The sequence below is a fragment of the Rhipicephalus microplus genome, chromosome X (assembly GCF_043290135.1).
Source record: "Rhipicephalus microplus isolate Deutch F79 chromosome X, USDA_Rmic, whole genome shotgun sequence".
In the NCBI taxonomy this organism is placed as follows: Eukaryota; Metazoa; Arthropoda; class Arachnida; order Ixodida; family Ixodidae; genus Rhipicephalus; species Rhipicephalus microplus.
This window is the reverse complement of record NC_134710.1, coordinates 212,683,349-212,702,326: the sequence shown is the minus strand read 5'-3', so window position 1 is coordinate 212,702,326 and position 18,978 is coordinate 212,683,349. Positions and strand designations below refer to the sequence as shown.

Here is an 18,978-nt window from a genome sequence, read left to right as displayed (position 1 = left end):
GGCCTTTGAGATCGGCAATTTTGGCGTTTGCTACTACTTTCAGAGAATGCCCTATAATAAAAATGGCTTGGTGAATGACAATGTCACTTACGTAGGGTTAATTATATTTATGTTTACGCCTTCTATGACTTTTTTACGTAATTTTTGTTACATATAAGCTTCAAAAACGTAAGAACCTTTATAAAGACACCCCTACTTGAGTAGCGCCACCACTGTAGTTCTGACAACCGCTTTTTCCAAGTGACCACCGATAATCCGGCAGGCACGAGAAATCTAGGAGGCGTTGGCAGTACACGCGACGCGCCTGTTCCAAAATGCGCTAGTCTGAAACTTCCCAAACGGAAATATCACATCGTACGGTTTTCTTGCTTGTACCACCATGCTTGTCAAGTTCTATTTGCGCCAGTTCTGCAAGTCATCTGTCCGGTATGTACACTTTGCGAAGCACGGTGAAAGTCGTTTGCGAGTCGCGGCCTTCCGTAAACGATAGTTATAGCGCGAGAACAAAACGACGACACAGAGACAAGAAGGACACGAATCACGCCTTCTTGTCTCTGTGTCGTCGTTTTGTTCTCGCGCTATAACTATCGTCATGCCATACCAGCTAGCCCAAGCTGCCACACTTCTTCCGTAAACGTTTATCACTTGCAACAAGTGTTTTCTAAAAACCTTCACTAATTGTGTATCTCCTGCGTCTACTCCTAGCAAGATGCCAATGAATTCTCATCCAGAAAACCGCCACCACTGTGCCTTGCCTCAGTTCTAGGACTCCCATCCGGCCTGTAGGTTTTTTTTTCCACCCCAAGATGAGTAACGTTTACCGCATATCTGCTGCTATCGTTTTGCAGACAATTAAAAAAAAATGAAAATCTGGCAAATAGATGTGTGCTATGTTCATGTTAATAGAAACAAATGCAACACATGCATTTTACAAGACAATTATGATTACAATGCGATTACGTTTCTCTCGGAGAAAACTTTCTTCAGATTCTGTTTCTTTTTTTCTTCTTCTTTGAAGTTTAGTAGCGACCGCGTCTATTTATAACTAAGCTATAATATGAAGACATTTAAAACGCTGCAAATGCAGAATTTTTCGCAATAAACTGCATCTAAAAGTGACAGTGATTATTCGGAAAGTATTGCTTTCCCACTTGAGAAAACATTTTTATTGTTTTTTTTAGTTTAGGTCTCAGAGGCAAGGTGCTAACGGCAGTTCCATCCACTATCTATTAGCTGATAATGGTCACATTGGATCGGAGGCTACCAGATTGCAATGTGAGGACAACAACACGAAGCACAAGAATAAACTCAGCATCTCAGTTTTTTTTTTTTTTTTTCAAAAACCGAATTGAGATTCATTCCACTTATGCAGGTTTGTCCTGCATTATGTAGCTGTGCTGACACTATCACAAGTTTGTGTTTAAACCATAGGTGTACGCAGGGTTCCCCTTCAAGGGGGGAAAGGGGCGAGGTTGGTCGCAGTGCCCTCGGGGTCCCCTCCGAGGGTGTCTATGCCGTTATGGGGTCGGTCTCTCACGCAAACTTCAAAATTAATTTAAAATACCTGCTATATTCGCTGTTGATATACGAATGTTCACGAGAATCGACCCCACAGGCTATCTCGGCCCCGAAACTTTGTGTCAGTACCTTTTAAAACCAGCCTTATGGTATTGATGCCTTGTGTAAGTTTAGCACACCAGTTAAGAGCCAGACTGCAGTGCAAGTGCAGGTCTCTAGCACACAGAACTGTACATGCAGCATGCCTCAAAGAAGTGTGGGGCAGGGAATAAGTCTGCTTTGTTTCTCTTGAGCTTCCTGTTCTCCTCTCCTTCTTTTTTTTCTTTTTTCAGTGTTTTCTGCTTTTATTTCCCCTCTATTTTTAAATCTATTTCTCTTGCCCTTTATATTTTTCTTCCTATTTCTTCCTTTTCTATCTATTTCTGTTTCACACTTGCTTCATCTTTTCTATTTTTGATATGGTTTTGCTCGCATTACACCAAGCGACGACAGCCGAGGCCCATAAAGTGCTTGACACTAAAAAGCACCTTCGGGCTGCGTAATTTCGCGCTATCATGTACGGCAGCACGCCACGTTTATCTCAATTTTATAGTGATTCGCACGCTTTATCTCCTCGCGCATGTAAGTGTGTGCATTACGCATGATCGAATGCTACATGTCCATTTATGTTCGAGCACTTGCTAGATTTTACGTGCCAGTATATATTTATCATTCTAAACGTCAACTAAAACGGTTCTGAAAGGCAGAAAGTTCTGCGATGCATCTGATGTTGAGAGCACATTTATGCGACATCATTTGCGACGTCTACTTTTTGTCTAAGAGAGAAGTGCATACGATCTTGATAATACGTAGGCTCTCTAAACTGTAAAGATGGCACATTATGGGAATGTTGATTTGATGTTATCGATAGATGTAGACGTATGGATCTCATCTCATTGTTGACAGGATATCAGTGGTTCATTCGGCTAATACGACACATTTCTAAAATTTTACTTTATTGCTTTTCTTGTGGAGAAGCAGGGTAACTGTGAAGTTGTTTTTATTATAGATGTTGGCTAAGGCTATCACATATGTTTCTTGACGTCTGCTGGTATCTCTGTTGACGACTGCTGGTAACTCTGTTGAGTCGAACGGCGTTAAATTTTTTACTATATGCAAGCAGCACATTTTCGAATTCCAGTGATCTCTTGAAGAGAACCCTTTTCAGAAGCCAGCTTCGCCTCAGAGTATTTTTTTTTGTTTTATTTGACATTAACAGGATAAGAAAGAACTTTTTTTTTCTTGTGTATATATTACTGTTATCTTGTTTTTCTAGCTCACTGGTACACCTCACTACGTGGCATGCAGAGTCACAATAAGTTTTTATTATGAATGCCCTCAATCTTTAATCAAATCAGCTGTTATGAGGGCGCATCTCCAGTAACTCTCCTTCAGGTTATTTGTTGCATGCATACTTATTAACATCATACCTGTGGAACTGCATTGTTCCAATCAACTTGGATTTCAATCAAGATTGGATGACCATCCTTCTCAAGTTTTATAATGAATCTGTACAACACAGAGTTTCTTTTTGTTGACAAGCTTTACTAGTTCAAAACTTTTGTTCAGTCTAATGATGTAATATTTGCCTTCGTCTTTTGTCTTTTTTTTTTAATAGAGTGCCTTTTGTTTTAAAGAGAGGTAGCTCACTTCTTGTTTTGTGTTTTACCTTCCATTTCACTTTCTGCTTTCAAAATCGGTTTAATAATGTTCTCCTCAATTCCTTCATACTTCCTTCTTGTTTGAAAGCACTGTTTGTGTCCTTGAGAGCATTCCTAAATTCGCTTTGTTTTACCCTCACTGTATCTGTGTTAACCTGTTTCATAGTAAATTTTTTTGCATGTTTTCTTAAGGTCATCCTCACTAAACTGTGATCACTATGCTTTATCATGCCAATTACTCTTTTGTTCTGCACGATGCCTGGGCATGGTCATCACACATAGTTTGTTTCTGTTTTATTTTTCGCTTTTACATTAACGCCTGTCCATGTCCACTTTCGATTTCTATAATTCCTCAAAAAGGTATGCATTAGATACAAAGTACCGCTTATTTCAGCATTTCTCCGGTTTTATTTCAGTATCTCTCCTGCTATTGATACCAACATTACCAACTTCTTGTTCTTCTTCCCCTTGTCTTCATACTGTTCCATTCAAGTTTTCAATGACTGTGGCACATTGGGCTTGTGCCTTTTTTATTGCCAATAGAAAATTCTCATGAACTGGTCTACATCTGTGGTTGCGCACACTTATACCTGCATCCATGCATGCCTAATTTAGTGGGGCCCTGAAGATTAAACTTACTGATGTTCAATTTCCTGTTAAGAGCCCTAGGTTTTTTTAATTCCTTGACCTCAGGCAAACCTGATAATCACTGCATATTGTAATTCATTGAGGGTCTGTCTCTCTGTTGTTTTATTTGCAGTATTAAAGCGTGAAATGTGTCTTGTATCAAAAAGAACTCTATTTGTGAAGACGTGATTTGCTTTCAGTACAAGCTAGGCATTCAAGTTGTGCGGTGGAGCCCATGCTGTCCCACTTTATGAGCAGAAGTCTTGGGCTGCTGGTCCATAGACGGGAATGAGTGAGTGAAACGAGTTCTAAGGTTTTTGGAAAAATATGCTTTTTATATCTACCACTGTCCTCTCACAGTGCTCTTGGTAAAGTGTAGTAATGCATCATGAATATGACATCCACAATTACTTCCTTCAACACGAAATTTTTATGATTCTGTCCCATATGGCGCGTTTCCAATACGAGAATTGCCATTCTGTCAACGCCCTCACAATTTGGTCCAGTATAGGTGAGATTGAACTCCGTGGACAGGTATTGAAAAAAAAAAATATATAGAGTTAATAATTTATTGGTCTTTGCTTTATTAAATTGGCATAGAGATCTACAGAATCACATTAATTGGAGTCATGTCCAATTTGAACAAGTTCCTTTAGAAGAAATATTGCTGCAGTTGAGAAACAGAACTAACATATTTGATTATTCTGCTGTTTTATAAAAACTTGTAATTGTGCCAAGTTTTATTTGCTCTAATTCTATAGAAGTTATTTACTCTATTTACCCCACTTAATAGAGAAATTGCACAATATGCTAAGATTAAAAAAGTTCAATTTCAATGTGGAAAGATTTCTGGTTCAATACTCTAGCTGGAAATGGTCCTTTTTTTCCTCTAACAGGCCCATATGGCAAATGTTTGTTGAGATTGTGCTTGGTTAGAAGCCTTATTGAAAAGATACAGGACTACTGACTGAATTGATTCTAGGCATGTTGTGAATAATTATTTCATAATTCACCTTCAAATTTTGGTGCGAACAATTTGTGTTATATTGTGTGCATCTATTAATGCAGGAAAAACTTCTTCCACCTTCCTAAGGCATCACTGTCTAGGCCAGTACAGCCGTAGCAATGTCTGTGTAGAGCAGGCAAGCAGCCGGTTTTTGCTCTGTGGTGCAAAACCTTGAGGCAGTATCAGGCTCTGATGTGGTCAGCCTCACAACGAGGACACGAACACTCCTGGTACATCACTTTAGAGCCAGAAACTGTATCAAGTTATCGCACCGTGGAGCAAAAACTGGCTGTTGGTGCTCTACATAGAATTTGCCGTGGCTGTACATAAAGCTTCTGCACAAGCTGGAAGCTTGCAAGTGTTTCTGTGCCTCCATGTATTTTTATACATCGCAAATATTTTGCAAGCACTCTCACTCCACAAATGACATGAGTGCAATTTACAGCGGGACGCATGCATGGATGCTGAAGTCGTCAGTTTATAGAATTGTGTGTGCATTTCAATGAAGTTAGGGAAGGGGCTCTAACAGGCAGCACTGTCTGAAATTAGTGGTTAGGCATGGATGTCATGGTACGCATAATTTATCAGGAGATGGCAGATGCAATTTCCTTGCTTACACGTCATCATCATCATCATCAGCCTGACTACGTCCACTGCAGGACAAAGGCCTCTCCCATGTTCCGCCAGTTAACCCGGTCTTGTGCTTGCTGCTGCCAATTTATACCCGCAAACTTCTTAATCTCGTCTGCCCACCTAACCTTCTGTCTCCCCCTAACCCGCTTCCCTTCTCTGGGAATCCAGTTAGTTACCCTTAATGACCAGCGGTTATCCTGTCTACGCGCTACATGCCCGGCCCATGTCCATTTCCTCTTCTTTATTTCAACTATGATATCCTTAACCCCCATTTGTCCCCTAATCCACTCTGCTCTCTTCTTGTCTCTTAAGGTTACACGTACCATTTTTCTTTTCATTGCTCGCTGCGTCGTCCTCAATTTAAGCTGAACCCGCTTTGTAAGTCTCCAGGTTTCTGCTCCGTAGCTAAGTACCGGCAAGATACAGCTGTTATATACCTTCCTCTTGAGGGATAGTGGCAATCTACCTGTCATAATTTGAGAGTGCTTGCCGAATGTACTCCACCCCATTCTTATTCTTCTAGTTACTTCAATCTTGTGGTTAGGCTCTGCGGTTATTACCTGCCCTAAGTAGACATAGTCTTTTACAACTTCAAGTGCACTATTACCTATCTCGAAGCGCTGCTCCTTTCCGAGGTTGTTGTACATTACTTTCGTTTTCTGCAGATTAATTTTAAGACCCACCTTTCTGCTCTCCTTGTCTAACTCCGTAATCATGAGTTGCAATTCGTCCCCTGAGTTACTCAGCAATGCAATGTCATCGGCGAAGCGCAGGTTGCTAAGGTATTCTCCATTAACTCTTATCCCTAACTGTTCCCATTCTAGGCTTCTGAAAACCTCCTGTAAGCACGCGGTAAATAGCATTGGGGAGATTGTGTCCCCCTGCCTTACACCCTTCTTGATTGGTATTCTGTTGCTTTCTTTATGAAGCACAATGGTAGCAGTTGATACCCTGTAGATTTCTTCCAGAATGTTTATATATACTTCATCTACGCCCTGAATCCGCAGTGTCTGCATGACGGCTGATATTTCTACTGAATCAAACGCCTTCTCGTAATCTTTGAAGGCTACGTATAGTGGTTGGTTATACTCTGAGCATTTCTCTATTACCTGATTGATAGTATGAATGTGGTCAATTGTTGAGTAGCCTGTTCGAAATCCTGCTTGTTCCTTTGGTTGATTGAATTCTAATGTTTTCTTTACTCTGTTAGCAATTACCTTTGTAAATAGCTTGTATACTACAGAGAGCAAGCTGATCGGCCTGTAATTCTTTAAGTCCTTGTCATCTCCTTTCTTATGTATTAAGATGATGTTAGCGTTCTTCCAAGACTCTGGTACCCTTCCCGTCAGGAGACACCTCGTAAACAGGGTGGCTAGTTTTTCTAACACAATCTGTCCTCCATCTTTCAGCAGATCTGATGTTAACTGATCCTCACCAGCAGCTTTGACTCTTTGCATGCTCTCCAAAGCTTTTCTGACTTCTATCATTACTGGTGGGGTGTCATCTGGGTTACTGCTAGTTCTTATAGTATTAAGGCTTATAGTATTATAGACTTTACAATGACTGCACACCCAGGAATCGTGCAGGATGTGGAAGTGGTTGGCAAGGTACGATGCAGTGACCATAGAATGGTACGGTCTCGAATTCGCCTAGACTTGAAGAAGGAACGACAGAAACTGATACGCAAGAAGCCAATCAATGAGCTATCACTAAGAGGGAAAGTACAGGAATTCAGAGTGTCGCTGCAGAACAGGTACTCGGCTCTTAGTGAGGAAACCAACCTTAGCGTAGATACAATGAATGATAATCTAACGAGTATCATTACGGAGTGTGCAGTGGAAGTTGGAGGCAGGATAGTTAGACAGGACACTGGCAAGCTTTCCCAGGAAACGAAGAACCTAATTAAGAAGCGTCAAAGCATGAAAGTGTCAAGTACAACAGACAAAATAAAACTGGCACAGCTTTCGAAGTTGATTAATAGACGTAAAGTATGCGATGTAAGAAGGTATAACACGGAGATAATTGAACACGCTCTGAAAAACGGAGGGAACGTCAAAGCAGTGAAGAGGAAACTTGGGATAGGCAAAAGTCGGATGTATGCACTAAGGGACAAAGAAGGCAAAATAACTACCAATATGGATAGGATAGTTAAATTAGCGGAGGAGTTTTGCAGAGATCTGCTTACACGTACAGTCGGTTAAAACAATGAAACTCTTCATAGTCCCTTTAGTAAATTCAAATACATAGCACCCACCTGTCTGCTTGCATAGGGAATCAAAATGAGTTGGAACTGAAGTGTGAATGCCTTTAAGAAAATACAAAAATGCATATGACCACACAAATTTGTTCAGTTTCACCTAAATTTAGCTGGATACAGCAGGCTTAATTTCTTGATAGTATAGCGCAGTTGCAAGGGTGATTGCCCAATTGCATCCACAATGTGATATCAAAAGTGATGGCAGATTCACATATTGCAGTTACCTTTCCTGGCATACAGCAGTCATCCATTTTCTTGAGATTGTAGTACACAAACAAATATTGCAGAGTAATTTAATGATTCTAACGAAATTTCTCTTTGCTCAAACACTACCACTGGAATCCCAGAGGAACATAATGACCTGATGACAACATTGATAAAATGCCAGTTTAAATTGAAGTTTGATAAGGTACACAAGCAGTACTTGTACAACTACACTCCAGCTAAGTAGGCACCGTTTGAAAGAAGGGCAGCACTTTAGCATCACAGTTCCTCTCATGGCAGTTTTTTTATGCACAAAAAACAATTTTTTATTCAGTCGCACCAACAAAACTACTTTTCCAGAACTCACGTGACTTCTTCATCTATTTTGCAAACTTGTACAATTGTTGACTCGTGAGACATTTACCAACATATTTCCGATACTTATAAATCTAAATATAAATAAAAAACACCTCATGCTTATGTGTTTTTCCTTTTTCAAAATTGGCTGCATACTGAATGATTTCATTAGTTTGTTCTTCTTGATTCCACTTCATATATATATCAAGGGAGCAGCAGGATTATATCAGATAGTTTACAGCAGTAGCCTCCAGATTGATCGTCGCAATATTATGTCCAGTGGTCCTTCAACTGAATGTGCCTTGTGCGTTCACTCAAAACCTAGAAATTCTACTCCCCCTTTCCCCCTTGAACACATGCATGCATGTTCGCTGCGCTGCATCAACATCTTCTTGCGTGTCTGTTGATATGTTGCCGTTAATCGTAAAAGTTTTCGTAGATCAGTTATACACTCAAACCTCGATATAACAAACCCAGATATAACTAATATTTGTTATGACGAAATAAATATAGAACATGTCTGAAATAGTTATAGTGGTAGCTAAAGTATACTTTTGTAACCAGCTTTCAGTTTTAACAAACCTATTTTGTATAATATGCAACTTCAATATAATGAGGTTTTAGTGTACCTCTTCTTACTATATATTTGCTGTGATGAAACTGCATAAATAGGCTGTGAGTCAGTGGCGTAACTAAGGGGGTGCAAGGGGGTACAAGGGTCCCGCGCGTCATTTTTGAGGGGGCACTGAGCCAAGTCTGCTCAACATGTACTCTGGGATCTGCTGAAGTCCCAAACAGCGTGCTAGCTCCCCTCGCCCAGTGGGAGGGTCAGCCTTTAGGTTCACTTTTCAGTGAGGGCATGCCATCACGCTGTTTCAACACTCCCGTCTTCACCTTCTTCTCTACTACTACTACATTTGAAGCTAGAGGCTAAATGGTGATCCTAACCTTCAACAAACAAAACTTAATCTTTTGGGAGCCTGTGGCTTCTGGGAACTTGTGGCTCATATGAGCAAGAAGCCTGTTCTCTTTCTTATAGACAAGTCTGTGAAAAGCAATAAGACAAATAAGTTGGTGTTAGCCTGTTTCCACATAAGCACAATTTTAGTTATGAACATACCTATCCTTGGCAGTAGACAGAAACTTATTGCTGGAGTTCGGACTTCTCTATATTGGTGTTCTGGCATATGTTTGTGTACATCATGTATCATCATCATCATCATCAGCCTGACTATGTATACTGCAGGAGGAAGGCCTCTCCCATGTTCCAACAGTCAACTCGGTCCAGTGCTTGCTGCTGCCATTTTGTTCACGCAAACTTCCTAATCCCATCTGCCCCCATAAGTTTGTGCACTCCCTCTAACCCGCTTGCATTTCCAGGGAATCCAATTGGTTATCCTCAATGACCAGTGGTTATCCTGCCTACGCGATACATGCCCGGCCCCCGTTCTTTTTCTTGTTCTTGATTTCAACTATGATATCCTTAACCCCGGTTTGTTCCCTGATCCTTTCTGCTCTCTTCTTGTCTCTTAAGGTTACACCTACCATTTTTCTCTTCATCGCTCACTGCGTCATCTTCAATTTAAGCTGAACAAGCCTCCAGGTTTCTGGTTCGTAGGTAAGTACTGGCACAATGCAGCTGTTATATACCTTCCTCTTGATGGATAGTGGCAATCTATCAGTTATAACTTGAGAGTGCTTGCTGATTGTGCTTCACCTCATTCTTAATTTTTCTAGTTACTTCAATCTCGAGGTTCAACTCCGTGGTTATTATCTCTCTTAAGTAGACGTGGTCTGTTACAACTTCAAGTGCACTATTACCTATCTTGAAGCGCTGTTCTCTTCTGAGGTTGTTGTACATTATTTTCGCATTCTGCAGAATAATTTTAAGACCTACCTTCCTGCTCTCCTCGTCTGATTCAGTAATCATGAGTTGCGATTTGTCCCCTGAGTTACTCAAAAATGCAATATCATCTGCAAAGGGCAGGTTACTAAGGTACCCTCCAATAACTCTTATGTAACCCCTCCCATTCTAGGCCCTTGAAAACCTCTTGTAAGCACGTGGTAAATAGCATTGCGGAAATTGTATCCCCTTGTCTCACAGCCTTCTTGATTGGTATTCTGTCGCTTTCTTTATGGAGCACTATGGTGGCAGTTGATTCTCTATAGATTTCTTCCAGGATGTTTATAAATGCTTTGTCAACGCCCTGATTCCGCAGTGTCTGCATGACTGCTGATATTTCTACTAAATAAATGCCTTCTTGTAATCTATGAAGGCTATGTATAATTTTTGGCTGTATTCTGAGCATTTCCCTATAACCTTATAGATAGTATGAATGTGGTCAATCGTTGAGTAGCCTGTTTGAAATCCTGCTTGTTCCTTTAGTTGTCTAAAATTATAATGCTGCCTTAATTCTGTTAGCAATTACCTTTGTAAATACCTTGCATATGACAAAGTGCAAGCTGATCGGCCTGTAATTCTTCAAGTCCTTGTCATCTCCTTATGCATTAAGATGATGTTAGCATTCTTCCAAGATTATGATACCCTCCCTGTCAGGAAACACTTTGTGAACAGGGTGGCTAGTTTTTCTAACACAATCTGTTCTCCATCTTTCAGCAGATCTGATGTTACCCGAACCTGAAAAGCAGCTTAGCTTCTCCGCATTCCCTCCAACGCTTTTCTGACTTTTTCTGTCATTACTAGCGGGATGTCATATGGGTTACTGCTAGTTCTTACATTAAGTCCTCTGCTATTTTAACTATTCTATTTATATGGGTAGTTACTTTGCCTTCCGTTTCTCTAAGTGCATACATCTGGTTTTTGCCTATCCCAGGTTTCCTCTTCACCACTTGGACACTTCCTTCGTTCTTTAGAGCATGTTCAATTTTCTCCACGTTATACCTCCTTATATCGGATACCTTTCGCTTCTTAGTCAACTTTGAAAGCACTGCCAGTTCTTTTTTGTCTGTTGTGTTTGAGACTTTCATGCTTTGATGTTTCTTAATGAGACTCATTGTCTCCTAGGACAGCTTGCCAGTGTCCTGTCTAACTACCATACCTTCAACTGCTACTGCACCCTCCGTAATGATACTTGTTAGATGATCGCTCAGTTCGTCAACGCTGAGGCTGGTTTCCTCGATAAGAGCCGAGTTTCTATGCTGAAGCGAGACTCTGAATTTCTGTACTCTCCCTCTCAGTGCTAGCTCATTGATTGGCTTCTTAACTATCAGTTACTGTCGTTCCTTCTTCAAGTCTAGGTGAATTTGACACGTTACCATTCTATGGTCACTGCATCCTATCCTGCCAAAAACTTCCACATCCTGAATGATGCCTGGATGTGCACTCAGCATAAAGTTCAATTCGTTCTTACTTTCACCATTAGGCCTCCTCCATGTCCACTTACGATTCCTTCGTTTTCGGTAGAAGGTATTCAAGAAATGTAAATAATTGCATTCTGCAAATTCTACTAATAACTCTTCTCTGGTATTTCTAGTATCAATGCCATGATCTCTTAGTGCCTGATCTCCAGCCTGCTTTTTTCCTACCTTAGCAGTCATATTGCCCATCAGTATAGTATACTGTGTCTTTACCCTACGCACCGCTGATTCCATGTCCTTATAGAAGCTTTCAACTAGTGCGTCATCGTGGCTGGATGCAGGTGCATAAGCCTGTGCCACCTTCATCTTGTATCTCCTATTGAGTTCAATTACTATACCTACCACCCTTTAATTAATGCTATAGTATTCTGTCATGTTACCAGCTATATTTCTGTGGATAATGACTGGTGGTGGTCACTGGTGAGGCTGCATCCCAGACCTCTTAGGGCAGTACCGTCATCACGCAGATTTTTTTTTAATCCAGTTGGGAAATGCTTGGATCCGGGATTCAAACCACGAACCTCTTGCACGCGAGACTGATACTCTAACCACTACGCCGCCGCTGCTATTGAAGGACATGTATATACATTTACAAATGTAATAATATCCGTGAAGTGGGAGGTCGAACCTCCCTAGCCTCCTCCTAGCATCGCCACTGAACTGGTCTCTTGAAATCTTCATTTTCTTCGGGTTTGGCCCAAACATTATTGGTTCTTCCACACGTACATAACCCCAGTGATAATTGGGAAGGAAAAGCGCTGCCCACAGTCTTTTTGAAGAGGTGTGATAAAAAATTTTTTTACCAACTAATCAAACATGTCAGCCTCCAAGCTTACACGGCGAGTTTTCATGAGCAGATGTCTGAATGAAAGAACGAAAGGATAAAATTAAGTACAGGTTATCCCATTAGGCTACATTATTAACCTTTTAAAGTGACAAACTCGTTCAAAAACTGCTTTCTTCCATCTAACTGTGTCGCCCCTACTGGTTTTTCTTTGTGTGTTGGTACTTTCCTTTGGCATTTTCCTCAATCAGCGTGCATAGGTTGGAGTTGCCTATGAAGGATCACTTACCCGAAGTAATTATTTTTTAGAAGACTTCGAGGTGTTTGCGTCTTCTGATAGAAATAAAGAAGTCCTGTGGGAAGTAAATGTCATTCACAAATTGATAATTCTGTCACCAGTCCGCAAAGAAAGTCGCCTTCTTGAAAGTGCGTGCAGCAAATGCCTGCGTGTGTCTCTGGCTAATTGCTCCTTCTAAGCTAGCTTTATCAGCCATGCGTCCTGCTGTTCGCTATTTTTGGGAAGAAAAAACCATAAATGGGAAATTGTACCCTGCTCTATTGCATGTGCGATGCACAAATTGTGCCTTACAGCACCAGTGAAAACATTAGTCATGCTTTTTAAGCTTTTGTTGTTTCTAGATGCCAGTGCACAAAAACTGGTTGTGAAAGGAGGCTGCATGAAGGGGTAAACTCTGAGAATAGACACGCTCGGGCCGCTGGCTACCTGTCTTTAGAGCCAGGTTCTGTGAAGCAAGGTGGCATCACCTAATCATAATGTCGTAGCATGTCGACTCCTACACCCGAGTCGGCAGTGGTGGGCCTCTTGTAAAATAACGCAAAACAAATTCAGAAAGTGCAGTTGCAATGGTAATTTATCCAATTATTTATGGATTCATTTCGTTATTGCTGTCAACTGAACTTTACCAAGTGAAAAAAAATGCCAGAGACTGAAGGGAATTTACGTGTACTGTGGGCATCAAATGAAATGCAAACAGTGACAAGTAATAGAAACCATATAGTACGCTCCATCCAGTCATCACCATTGATAGGTGCACATCAGTTCTGTTTGGTAGCACTGCGCATGTCCGCCGTGATGTCTCGACGGGACGCTCTATAAATTGGAGGTGCTTGCGGCTGTTTGTGTTTCATTTGATGCCGATAATACTAATGCTCCTTTCCATTTGTCTCAATGATCACAAATTTAGTTCAGCCGTGATTTTCCAAGAGCTATTTATTTTGATATCTTCCTGATTCTTTTGTATTGATTTCTTGCTTCTGCCGGTGAGGGTATTTGCAATAACAGCATCCAGGTGTAGCTTGACTCCGGTAATGTCGACGTCCTTTAAACGAGCAAGCCTCGTACCGATTCTGCAGCTGATTTCACTTGTGTTCTGCCGCTGTCCTGCAAAAAAAAAAAAAGTGTGGCTTTGATGGTTTTGATCTCATGGTACATTTCTTCTCATTGGTACCCACTCACCTGCTCTTCGGATGCGTGCCGTATTCTAGGGGCGGATTGAGTAGCTATGCATGGCTTTGCTCTCACTGCTCTTCCGCAGTTTTCTTCACAGCATCGGGCCTCTGCTCGAGTTCTCCAAAAAGGAAACGGTGTTAATAAAAATGAAAAGTATAAATACGAGCAATCATAAACAGTATTCAGCAACGTTGCATCATAAAAGAAAACAACGCTTTGCTTTCTGTCCGTTGGAGCCAGGCTTCGTTTGCAAAAAGCTGCTGCCGCCGCGAAAACGTGGGGGATCCTTGCACACTCAATGAAATACAATCCTACTTCTTTGTGGTGATCTTCGGGGCAAGGTTGAAAGTCTAGAACGAGATTGAGATTAAACGTGGCAATCATGAAAACCGCGGCATCACTTCACCGCAGCCAAACAGTGGCCGATTCCATGCATCTGGTGACGTGTGATGGCACTTTCTTATTGGCTGAGAGCAATCTGATTCATGACAACACTCCTTCAGCACTTAGTCTGAAGCAAAAGAATTTGAGTTGGAGATACGCAGTCTACGCTTTATCTCCTCTAATAACTTTTCTTCTCACACCCTACCAAATCCGGACGCGTTCTTTATTGCTCTGCTCATTCCGCCTCAACTTCATACCTATTGTTAGTTTACTTTTAAGGTCTCTAACTGAATGTGCATATTGGACGCCCAAGAATGAGAGTTAGACCAGAAAAGATCTATACACTCATGTTTCACTTACTATCCAGTAGAAAAAGTGGATCATGATCATCAAGCTCACTGTCAGCTCCAATGAGGCGGTAAGCTACATTGACACTTCGTAATGTGTTAACAAAGCTTAAGATTTTGCATTTGTTGGTTTAAGTGAACCGGTTGTTGTGGCTACATGAGAAGGTATTAGCATATTATCTAGTATATAATACTCTGAATAGGGCTTTAAACAAGCACCCACAAAGGGTTAAAATGTTTCAAATGCCCAACATTGCAATTTGAAATATTTTCCCTTATCTCATACATTAGTCAATTTTAAAGGCGATTGAGTGCAGGTATTGCACTGACATAAACCAGCCTTCAAAAAGACTGAAATCTCAACAATTCTGAAATCTGACTATTCAAAATCTTAGAATTTTGTTTCACAGTTATGCATCAATGCATGTTGACTGCAGTGGTTCCTTCAAGGAAAAAAAAATGGTATAGACTAGTTATGTCTGTGTAGGTCATGACCACACCTATTAGGAAAAATGAAAAGTGCGATGAAGACAGTCATGTGCAGGCAGGGCTTGACTTTAAGATATCTGCGGGTCCTGTATTTGAGAACCAGGGAACAGAGCACAGCCGATGGCGAAAATGTATAACTGGAGAGCGACAGTTCGTTTTGTAGTGAGCGTGCGCCATGTTATATGTGAAATATATAGAACCCATTTTTCTTTTTTCACAACCATTGTTCACGATCAAAATTTGCACTGGTGTGCATGCTAATTTGTGACAACAGGGTTTGACAGAACGAATATATTTGAATGCATCATTACCATTGACAAAAATGTAGGCATAATATGCAGATTTGATGAACGCTATCAATAATTTAGAACAATTTCTTTTATGGCAAAATAATAAGAACCCATTACATGTCGACTTTGTCATTTTCTTTTATGTGGTTGCATGTAATTTGCAAACTTCGTATATTTGGTAGAAACTAGACAAGTGACTGGCAACATCCATTTCTTCTTTCACATTTTTTCTATCTAACCTTGTGAACTTCTGGTGGGCCGTACAATGCATGGATGTGCAAGACGGCTTTAGTGCACTGTATTGGACAATCAATCAAGAGATTGGTCATACGCTTGCCCAAAACAGACAAATAGCTTTTTACATGTGAAGCAGCTTATGGCAGGGGCCTCGTCCCTCGCTTCTTCCCACTGCATCCACACCTTCACTGCGCATGCGCATCCCCTCCCTCTTTCTTTCTCCTTCCCTGCGAACCCCCTGTCTCTCCCAGTCAGCGCTGAAAGAAGGGTCGAAGGTAACGCTGACTGACGGTGCCCAGACAATGGTTGTCGAAGCGTTTGAATTCGTTCATCATGTTCGTGTACACGTTGGCACTCTTGTGGTGGAAGCGATGGTAACCAGCAGTGGTAGTCAGGTGGATGTTTTGAATGTTGTTGCGCCTGCTTAAGGCGACATGAACGAGTGTCTGTGGGTGTCGCTCACCATCTCCCTGATGCTTTGCATCCACACATAGTTCTCTTTAGCAGGAGATAATGTAATTTTTGCACTATAATAATATTAATCACTATATTTACCGTCACGAAGGGAGCAAAACTATATTTGCCATGGGCACGGTCCTATCTAGTTACGCGGCTGCTGTATTTGCAATTGATGGCTTATCGAAATACTCCTATTTTATGATTTCTCACAAATACTCCTGGTGAATCTTTAATTATTTAAGAGCTTCAAGCATCATTTTTATTTTTTGTCACTTAGTTATCTGAACTTCAATGTCACGTGCAGAAGCCATAACATCTGCTATTGATGATGTTTCTATTTGTGTAAAATATAACTCGTTTTCAGTCTGGAAGAGCTTGTTACTGCTTTACATTAATAACAACACCCATTTACTCTTAATTAAATGCATGTTTAACCAGTTGAACGGCTTGTTGGTTAATTATAAGGGAGGATACAGTATAGAAAATCAATGCATATAAGGAGAGGTACGCAAAGTAGACACAGTGTAAACGGCAGCCTCCTACAAGTGCTGTTAAAGAGCATTTGCAGAGAGTGTGCTCACAAAACTCTCACATGGGTGAACCACTAGATTAAAGAAAGTTTTAAACCCCCATTACCAATTTACTTTAACTCTTCTGGGGAATATTTCTGTAAGTGTTGAATGTCGGGTGTATTTATGGAATACAATCTTCTAAATATGGGTGGCTTTTCATGCAAGCAAGTTTTGTGACAGAATTCATAATGTACAAAATACTTTCTTTTATTGATTGTTTCTGCAGGTGGCTGAGTGAGTGACAGCTACACATATGGCGCTTAACAGGATGCCCCACGTGTCTGATGCAGCACTTAACTACTACATATTTCTTTAAATAAAAACTTCTGTTTTCCATGCACTCCACCCATACTTTCTTTCATTCAGAGCACGGGTCTCATTCTCGCAGACTTGATGCCTCCAGGTAGTATGTGAGGTATTATTGGTCAACTGCCAGCTCGTAGTAAGATCTTGTGCTATATCATGGCAACAGGCAAAAAGAAAAGGGCTGTGAATATACTGACGGGGTCCGTCAGCGCAGTAATATCGTGACTACGGTGAAAGAGCTCGTCAGTGCAGTACTATCGTTACAGAGAGGGGGCCAGTCATAATGGCAATGCAGCTGTAAGGACTGGCGCTGTTACCATAAAGCAATGACTACGGTGAGGGGGCCTGTCACTGCAGTGTAAGGATAAAAATTAGGGGCCGTTGCCATAAGATTGTAGTCATTTTAGACGCCACCATCTAGCTCTTCTGGTTGTGTAGGGGGTTGCTGCGCAGTTGGGAAGCGGTCGTGCCGCGGGTCATCAACTCGAATCCCGTTTTGTTATTTTTTACTTTTTTTTAGGGAATTCTTGAAAAATCACATTACTGCTCTCAAGGAGCGGTAATTTTTGCTTTTGTACAAGAAAATAATGTCGCTGTTTGTGCCAGTTGTTAGACAGCCCTACCACATTGATTTTTCTAAGCGCAGTCCGTACGTTATTGGTGTACTGCAACATGATGGGTTGTTGAAGTGCCACTTCAGTTCGAATCGTGCTGACCAAGTGAACATTTCTCTTTCTTTTATGCTTTCAATGCTCTTTTGAGTAATGTTGCCTATTTAAAAAAAATAATCGCGTAGGGCAACATTCTACAATGGAGTGATGGGAGCAGCCGCTGGCCAGCAAGAACCTAGACGATCAGCTGAGTTGATGCTGGTGGCTTTAATAATGATGGTTTTGACCCCCATAATTAAAAGCATATGCACAGACTTTACCTCATTGAGACAAGTGATACAGCTATAATGATATAATTGTGAGGTGGCATGCTAAAACAACTCTGCCTATAGTGACAGGCCGAGTATAGTGCTGCTGTTTCTGCTCTTCTAGAAGTGACTGGAGAATTTTTTTTACTGCTGTGTAAGGTGGATGCATTTGAGCTCCTTATGGCTACCTTTTCTCAGCATAGGATACATCAGCGCTGCTAGATGCATGTTCATTCTTTCATATTTTCTTGTTTCATCGACTCCATCACACCTTGTAATTTACCCAAGCCCGCAGTCACACCTGCCTGAACTTGGATGGATGGATGGAAGCGACCTTATTGAAAATCCCGCGATGTTTACAACCTGTTTTTCGTGTTAAAATTGGGATTCCTCAATAAACGGGAATTAGGGAAGCGTGTGCATTAAAACTTCGAAGTTTTGGTATCGTGCCCACTGTTTACTGTATGATTATGTGAGGCTTGGGTTGTGCGTGTTGTACATATTGTTGCAGCAGTGGTTGCTTCTTAGTGAAGCCCCGACAGTTCTACTGCCACACCACAAGCTCGTTAGTGAAGTTGGCCATTGTGGTATTCAGGGTATGGGCTATTTGAGATAGGGCTATTGTGAATGATGGTAGGGCCCACAGGAGGCATCATTGTTTGGCCTTGGCGAAGGCCTATGTGAGTCTTGAATTCGTCAATGTGAAATTCTATCCTGCCTGTACAGGCAGTGAGGTTGTTGACCACAACACCGATGTTGCAGATCGCACATTGAATGTCAGTGAGCAGTTTTCTCATTTCTTCTTCTTTATTCCATCATTCAATTATTGTGGCCTGTTTTATGCATCTTTCTCTTACTGTAGCTTCAAGGCTGTCGTGCCATTCAGATTCGGAGCTGGTTGCCATTGGTTTCATTGTCACGACCGGTCTTACATCCTTTTGGTGTCTGCACAGTGACTGTTAGTTTGGGTGGCCAGAATTTTATCGCTGATTGTGCTGTTCTCTTTCATGCAATTTATATGTAATTCTAGGACTCGATTT

At 41.1% G+C, this 18,978-nt stretch overlaps 1 long non-coding RNA gene across 1 annotated transcript; it reads left to right on the top strand.

Annotated features, from left to right (window-relative positions):
* The first annotated feature begins 261 nt into the window (after window positions 1-261).
* Window positions 262-17,058, top strand: LOC119185162 (uncharacterized). The gene is made up of 4 exons (XR_012887178.1): window positions 262-426; window positions 4,046-4,137; window positions 9,837-9,920; window positions 16,940-17,058. It is a non-coding gene; the product is annotated as an uncharacterized LOC119185162 (long non-coding RNA).
* Window positions 17,059-18,978: the final 1,920 nt, after the last annotated feature.